This window comes from Adiantum capillus-veneris, chromosome 14 (genome assembly GCF_014529385.1).
Source record: "Adiantum capillus-veneris isolate H3 chromosome 14, ASM1452938v2, whole genome shotgun sequence".
Lineage (NCBI taxonomy): Eukaryota > Viridiplantae > Streptophyta > Polypodiopsida > Polypodiales > Pteridaceae > Adiantum > Adiantum capillus-veneris.
In genome coordinates this window covers 51,446,580-51,455,059 of record NC_140944.1, presented here as the reverse complement: position 1 = coordinate 51,455,059, position 8,480 = coordinate 51,446,580, and positions in this window count along the sequence as shown.

Below are 8,480 nucleotides of genomic sequence, written 5' to 3'. Positions count from 1 at the left end.
TCCTAAGGGCAACTCCAACAAAGCTAAAGAGAAGGGAGTTTACAAAGGTAAAAACAAACTCTCTCTTGAAGAGCTTGAGCGTTATCGCAAGGATAACCGGTGTTTCAAGTGCGGAGAACAAGGGCATGCGTACGACGCTTGTCCCCAAAAGAACAACTGCCAAGATCCTCCTAGCGCTACCTTGGTTGAAATCCAAGAGGAGGTGACTCACCAAACTCACCACAAAGGATCTCCTCTATGCCATGCTTGGGGAAAGGTAAGAGAACATGATGCTTTTATTCTCTTTGACCCTGGTTCTACTCACAATTTTATATCTATAGAGTTAGCCCCCAAGCTAGGCATACAAGCCTACGAGATGGGAGATGTCCTACCCGCAGACAGTGCTTTCAAGGGGCAAGAAGCTTCAGTCACTCCCTTAATCGGGAAATTGAGGCTTCATGTCCAAAGCTATGTGGACAAAGAGGACTTCTTTATCTCTCCTCTCAAGCATGAGGATGTAATCCTAGGGGCACCATGGTTTGACCGCCTGGCTGCCAATGTTAAATTTCCTGAAAGGAGAATCTCCTTTAAGTTCAGGGAAAAAGACATGTATATAGATGCTAAGGAAATGGGTAACACTATCCCCATTGTACATACACCAGCTTTCAGCAAGTCAATAAAGAGCTCTATTTCCGTGCACATGATTTTTGTTAAAGATTCTCAAAATGAACCTAATGCTTTAGCAAAAGAAAATAAAAGCAAACAAAAGGAATTAGAGTTATCCAATTTTCTCAAGGGGTTTCAAGATGTTTTTATTGAGGACATCCCTTGTGAGCTACCTCCTAAACGAGGTAATGATGACCATGCAATTGAACTCCTTCCAGGAAGTTCACCGCCTAACAAACCTCCTTATAGAGTTTCTCAAGCTCAACAAGAGGAGTTTATGCGGCAAGTGCATGAGTTAGTTGAGAAGGGCATGGTAAGGACTATCTCATCTCCATTTTTCTCACCTGTGCTATTAGTGCAAAAGAAAGATGGCACATATCGTATGTGTGTCCACTATAGATCACTAAATAGGATCACTATCAAGAATAGGTTTCCCGTTCCACGGGTAGAAGACCTATTTGATAAGCTACAAGGATCGAGCTACTTCAGTAGGATTGACCTAAAAAGTGGCTATCATCAAATAAGGATAGTTGATCAAGACATTGTAAAGACCACATTTCGCACCACATTTGGTCTTTACGAATACATTGTCATGCCTTTTGGCTTGACCAATGCACCAGCCACATTCAACCGCTTGATGGAGAAGCTATTCAGGCCTCATCGAACCTTCACTGGAGTGTTCTTTGATGATATTATCATCTACTCTAATTCATTAGACAAACACAAGCAACACCTCCAGGTAATATTTCAAGTTTTAAGAAAGAATAAAATTTATGTTAATCGAAAGAAAAGTGAATTTTTCTTGCAAGAGATTCAGTATTTATGTCACATTATCTCTCAAGATGGAATCCAAATGGATCCATCAAAGTTAGAGGTAATAAAAGGATGGCCTAAACCAAGGAATCTTCATGAACTAAGAAGCTTTGTAGGTATGTGTGCATACTATAGACGCTTCATAGAAAATTTCTCACAAATTGTGGGACCATTACATGACCTAACAAAGAAAAGCGTTAGGTATACATGGTCTGCTAAGGAGAACAATGCTTTCGAAAAGCTTAAAGAAAAGCTTATCTCTCAACCTGTGCTTACACTACCGGATCTCTCAAAACCATTTGAGGTCCAATGTGATGCTGGTGGTGATTGCCTTGGAGATTTTTTGCTCCAAGAAGGGCACGCCATAGGCTATGAGAGTCGAAGGCTCGACCCTGTTGAGCAAGCTCTAGGCATATATGAAAAGGAACTCCTTGCAGTTCTACATGCCTTAGACTCATGGAAGCACTATTTATTGGGGACTCCTTTCATTCTGCGAACGGATCACCAAAGTCTTAATTACGTCATGACGCAGACCAAGCTCTCCGACAAACAAATGAGTTGGGCAAATTTCCTTTCGCAATTTCATTTTCATATTGCTCACATTGTTGGCAACCATAATCAAGTAACTGATGCACTCTCAAGACAGTCGAGAGTGAATGCGGTTTCCATAGCAACTCACAATGATCTATCTTCAATGATAGATGAGTATGCTATTGACCCCGATTTTAGAGATGTGATTTCAGCCCTTGCATTAGGGAAGAAAGAAGAACCATTTACTTTACAAGATGGTTATCTTCTCTACGGCAATAGACTATGTGTTACTAACTCACTACGTGAGAAAGTAATGTATGAATCTCATGCTCCACCTTATGCGGGGCATAGAGGGATTCAGTTTACCTTAAAGGGAATTGAAACATATTTTTATTGGCCTACCATGAAAGTGAGCATACAAGAGTATGTTTCTAATGTGTGGTATGCCAAAAGAAAAAATTTGATAGAGGGAAGCAACTTGGATTGCTTCAACCCTTGCCAATTCCTAATTCACCATGGGAGAGCATATCCATGGATTTGATCTTTGGATTGCCTAAGTCTATCCATGGGAATACGAGAATATGGACGATAGTAGACAGGTTCAGTAAACAAGCTCATTTTATACCTGTCAAAAAGACTATCAAAGCCCATCAAATGGCAACCCTCTTCATATCACAAATTTTCAAGTACCATGGCTTGCCAATGTCCATAGTGTCGGGATAGAGATCCTAGAATGACCAGTAATTTCTGGAAGGGTCTCTTTGAGAATTTAGGGACAAGGCTAAACTTCTCTTCAGCCTATCATCCACAAACGGATGGCCAAAGTGAAATAGCTAACCTAACAATTCTCGATCTACTAAAAGCCTATGTAACGGAAGTAGATGGGAGAAGTACTTACCCTTAGTGGAGTATGCTTACAATAACACTGTACATACTTCCATGGGAAAAGCACCTTTCGAGGTAATTGAGGGAAGATCAAAAAGTCCCTTGCTACTTAAAGTACATGGGAAGACCTTCGTTGTAGATGAGTATAGCCGAGACGTACTAGAATCTTTTCAAAAGATTAAGGATGCTATCTCTATCTCACAGCAAAGGCAAAAAGGCTGCTGCTGACAAGCACAGAAGAGCCCAAGCCTTTAAAGAAAATGATTGGGTCTTATTAAAGTTTCCCAAGGCTCGATTAAGGCACACGACGGGCAAGAATCCTACGGGACACCAAAAGTACTATGCTAAACTAGCAAAAAGGTACTATGGTCCCTTCCGGATTCTTAGGCCAATCAATGAGATGGCCTATCAACTCAAGTTGCCCAATCATTGGCTCATACACAATGCTTTCCATGTGAGCCTATTAAAGCCTTACAAAGGAGAACCACCTCATGAACCAACTATTGAAGACCCACCGGAGATCGAGGACCAAGAGGAGGTGCTGCATCCCGAGTCCATTCTCCAACATGAAGACAAGGTATTAAGAGGCGGTAAGACTATCCGCCGACGATATCTTATTAAGTTTAAGAATTATCCTTTTGAAGATGCTAGATGGATGCAAGGCATACAATTAAAGGATAACCTAAACCTTGTCAATGCTTACAATGCTTCCCAAGAGTAAGCAAATGTACAAAATGTTAAAAATGAACAAAGTTTTTGTCTTATAAGACTCTCTTTTCCTTTATTGTGCACAAAAATGAAGTAGTATGCATGCTTAGATCAAGTTTGTGAAGACGACGTCTCCCAAACACCAAGTAGAGCCTGTCACTCTACTACGGAAGATTGATAGGACTAATGTGCAGGCATGCTTGCGGCAGCCTCAGGCTCTCAAGCACCCAATGACTAATCATCCATTGTGGAATGATGTCGTAGGGTAACATAGGGATCCTCTACCCGCTAAGAAAGGGACTCATGAATATGCTTTATCTTCTCTACACCCTAGTCGAGGACGATTATGATTTCAAGAGAGAGGTAATGTCATAATAATCAATATCTAATTCTCCTAAATGATTTTCTCATGTTAAATTGATCATTTAATATGGGGAAGTGCCAAGGGAGAAAAAGCTAGAATATTGGTTAAGCTAGCAGACCGGCCACAGTAGGGATCCAAACGAGGGAAAATAGGGATCCAAAGGGGGGGAAATCTGCAAAAGAGCCATATGCAACAATGGGCTAAAAAGACCCTAAGGTCAGCCCATTAAGACTTCCAAAATGCTAAGGTTCCAAAATTCAAAGGTTGTGTCCAAAGGTCAACCATAGGGGAATTGGATGCTTTGTGTGTGTACAAAAAAGTCTTTGCAATCCCTACTTAGGAGGGGGCGAGCCTTGCATGTAGGGGATGAGAGTGAAATCCTCACACACACACACACACACACACACACACAAGCTCCCTTTACACAAAGGGAATGAGGGACACATGTCAGCTCCCTAGCCCAGATGCCCACAAGGTGTACCCAATTCCTATTGGATGGCCTTGGAGGTGGACCAATGAGAATTAGGCTAGAGTAGATCTAGTTTAATTAATTTAAAAAACACTTAATAAAAGAACCAATGAGAATTAAGTCCTCTAGAAGACTATTGGACAGTCTCCCAAGGGGTCCAATGAGCATTCAACAGCCCAATGGCTTGCCTGATTCCTATTGGCCAGGAGGCAAAGGGGTCCAATGAGAGTTTAGTTGAATTATTAAATAACCTAAAGCTCTCACAAAAGGGGAAAGGGGGACACATGTCAGAATTTTATCACTTATGCTGCTTAATTGTCATTGGCTAGCCCTGGGGAGGTCCAATGGGAGGATAGCAAGAGCAATTAGCAAGAGGGCTCGCCCAAGAGAGAGAGGGGGATGATTTTTGCAAGGCATTATCACACACACACTCTCACATAGTCTATGTGAATCAAGAAAAAGACTATCTCTTCCCAAGCTTTAATGAAGAGCTCATCACCTACTCCAAGCTTGTGAGATAGAAGCCTACATCGACACACTCTTGGCATGTGGATGCAAATCCAAGCAAGAGCCAAGCTTCAATGCATGATCATCTCTTCTACCATGCTAATTACTAAGCTAAGCTATGCTAATATGAGTGATTATGTGAGGAGATGTACATCTTTCTCGTAAGATACTCCTTCTTCCTCTCAATCTACTCTCATACCCTGCTAGCTCTCACCATCTTCGAAGGTGTGTGAGTTCTTGGGTATGAGACCGGGGATAATTGATGTTGTGTTTGCTAAGTGTTTTTCTTAGTGCATGAAGCTTTCATCTTCATTGCACTAGCTAGTCTTGAAGGAACACAAAGAATTGTATTGTACAATGTCTCTCTTGAAGGGAGAAACCATAATACAAAGCCTTTTGGAGGGGGGACCGGCTCCATGCAAATCCGGTCCTCAATTGTTGTCAATAGCTTAATTTCTCTCTTTTTTGAAAGTATTGTTCATGCTATCTAAGTAGGTGTTATGCTTTTTGTTGCTCTCTCAACCCAAGCACTCTTGTAATTCTCATTAGAAATCTATTCTAATGAAATGCCCACTATGTTCATGCTAATTTCAGCTACACACAAGTTTTTATGCCATTAAATGTTACACTTGGTTCTTTTTGTGTCTCGTCTTCTTTGTCTTCTGTGAGCCTCAGCCAGTCGTTTTGTGATGGGGGGTCAGGCCATCTTCCTTTTGCGTGCAATGCCCCATAAATCACCTTAGTGATTAGTTCTCTTGGCACAATATATGTGGGCTTCTTGTTACCCATCTTCATTAGGTTGTCATGTATATATGCTGCATAATTGATTATCTTTGGAGTGCTCTTCATCATTTCCCAAGTGAATGTCGTGGAAATTGTTCCTGGCGGCATTCTGTACTTTTGTGGCCGCTTCGTACACATATGGAAGTATTGGTTGTATAACTGACTCATGATTGCCACTTTTGGTTGGCAATATCTTCAAAAGTGTAGTTACCTTTCTTCTCAGTGTACACCTTGACATCATCTCTTCTTTTAGTTACACTATCCCCCTTGTTGGAGAGGTCTAGTGCATCTTCTACAACTTGCTCTGTGATGATTATTTTTGTTTCTGGCCTGCCTTGCAGATCGGTTACTCTGGCCACTCCATCTTCTTTTATTGTTGTCACAAATTCCCAGACTCTCTTTATGTCAACCCCTGCCAGCACTGCTTCAAAATAGTTGTGGAGATCAATCTTCTCCAAGTACCCGGCCATCTTGCTTCTTACGAACTCATTGAGTTCCCGCGGTAGCATTGGTAGCTCGATCACATTCCCTTCAGTGTCTTTGAACACTCCTTGGTAGATATTTAGGTCGTTGGACTCTAGCAGATCTTCTTGGATCTATGTGCTGGTGGGTTTTAGTGTTCCTTCTGGTATGACGAAGGGTTCCACTTCTCCTAGGTAATCCTTAATGGTCATTCTTTTCTTCTTTGCCGGTGACTTTGCGGCTGCCATAAATCCTCTTGCACTCAGTAGTCCGAAGTTAGCGTTTTTTCCATATTAGCTGAGAAACTGAGTTTTATCTATCCAAATGACTTGAAAATTGAAAATAAAGCTTAAAAGGAACTTGTAAAACTGTGCATGTGCTCACAGTGCAATTCTGGCCAAAAATTTCCATTTAGACATCCTACGCGTAGGATGTCTTTTTTATCAGAATTGGTTGATACTTGACATGCTGGTAGTCCTTGGCCTATGGAACATGGCTATGCTCTTGGATTTGGATTTGGACAAGGATTGATGTTTGTAAGAGTTTGTGTAGTGCTTTTGGGCTCAAAAAGTGTATCTTGAAGGTGTTGGGGGTCAAAAATGATTAGAATGGCTTCAAAATTGGTATATGAGCTCTTGATGATGATGTGATTGGATCTGGAATGGACAAACATCCTCTTTAGGCCAAAAATGTCAAATAGACATCCTACGCGTAGGATGTCTACTTCAACAATTTTTGCTTCTGACCACACAGATTGGTTGGTTATATGCTTGTGAATGTGTTGTGCAAGTTTCATGTGATTTGGACAAGATTTGGTAGGTCTATGGCCCATTATTGCCTCTATGCCCTAACTTTGCATTTTTTCATGCATATGAGGTCAATTTTGGTCCAAATGTGATGAAACTTGGTGGCTAGCATGTAAAGGTTATTCAGAAAATGTGTGTGATGAAAAATGTTGGGATCTGTGCCCAGAAATTCCCTTGAGACATCCTACGCATAGGATATCTCCTGATGATTTTTTTATGGAATGTGCCACTAGTGCCTACCCTTGGTCCCCCTGAGTCCCTTTTAAGCCTAATTTCAACAAAAAAGTCAAATGGATAGAAAGTAACTCCTTGTGTGGACTTCAGAGCCTCTGAGCCGTTTTCTGACTTTTGGAGTGCTTTTTGGCGATGAAATTTCTTGATGTTGGTCTCCATAGCTTCCCGATCCCTTGGGGATCCTTGTCGTATGGTTTTTGTCGACTTTGGCTTCACCGGAGCTTCATTTGGAAATTTGTCGCTCTAGAAGCACCCGTGGTTGCGTTTACATATCTTCAATGATTTGTGGTGGTCTACCACCATAGGACTTGGTTGTTGATGGTCTAGGAAAGCCGCTCGTGAAGTTTGGTGGCAAACGGGCATGCGGTTTGGCCGCGAGAGCTATTTGACGCTTTGTGTGTCTGATGCCGTTTCTAAAGTTTAGTGCCACTTCGGGTGACTTTTTGGTCATGTGGGCCACATATACTTGTCAAGCATGTCGAGATACTCCTACCCATGAATTTTTGTAGCATTTGGGTGCCTTTTCGCCGATTTCCCATTTGGTGGCCTCTTGCGGGATTCTAGGAATTAGGGTTTTTCCCGATGGTTTTCTATTGCCTTTGGACATCCAAGACTGGTCTCCTATGCTAGGGTAAGCTGCCGAGATGAAGTTTCATTGCTTTTGGGTTAGCCATTAAGTTGCCGCCTCTACTTGTAGGTCTCTATTGCCCACTTTGTGTGTGAACCCTTCGCTAGTTTTCGCTACAAAACGACAAACATGCGTGAAAAGCTCAAGGTGGTGAGCCTACCTCTCATGTATGAAGCCCGTCGGGTAGTCGTGCGCGTCGTAGAAGTTGCTGGAAGGTCCGTTCGCTCTAGGTGGCAGAAGCTCTCTCCAAAAGGTCAATAGTGAAAATGAACTAAAAATGAAGTGAAAATTTCTTATAATGGGGGTCCTCGAACCACTTTTCATGAAATTTGACATGTGCTCCCATCTTTTTGCGAGATGCGGTTTAGGCTCAATAATTTCTTGATTTGGACTCCATTTGCCCTGTTTACCAGAAATTTGGCATTTCGGTCAAAATCTGGCCAAAACACGCTTTTTGCTCCAGTCTCATAATTGCACCCCCACTGTACCATAGGTTGTCCTATAGTCACTGATCATCCCCATATTTTTTGTTTTTCATTACGACCGTTTTTCACCTGTTTTTTGTATTTTGGAAGTTTTTCTGTTGAAAATTAGCAAAACTAAAAGGAAAATCACAATAAATCACAAACATCACCGCAAAACATT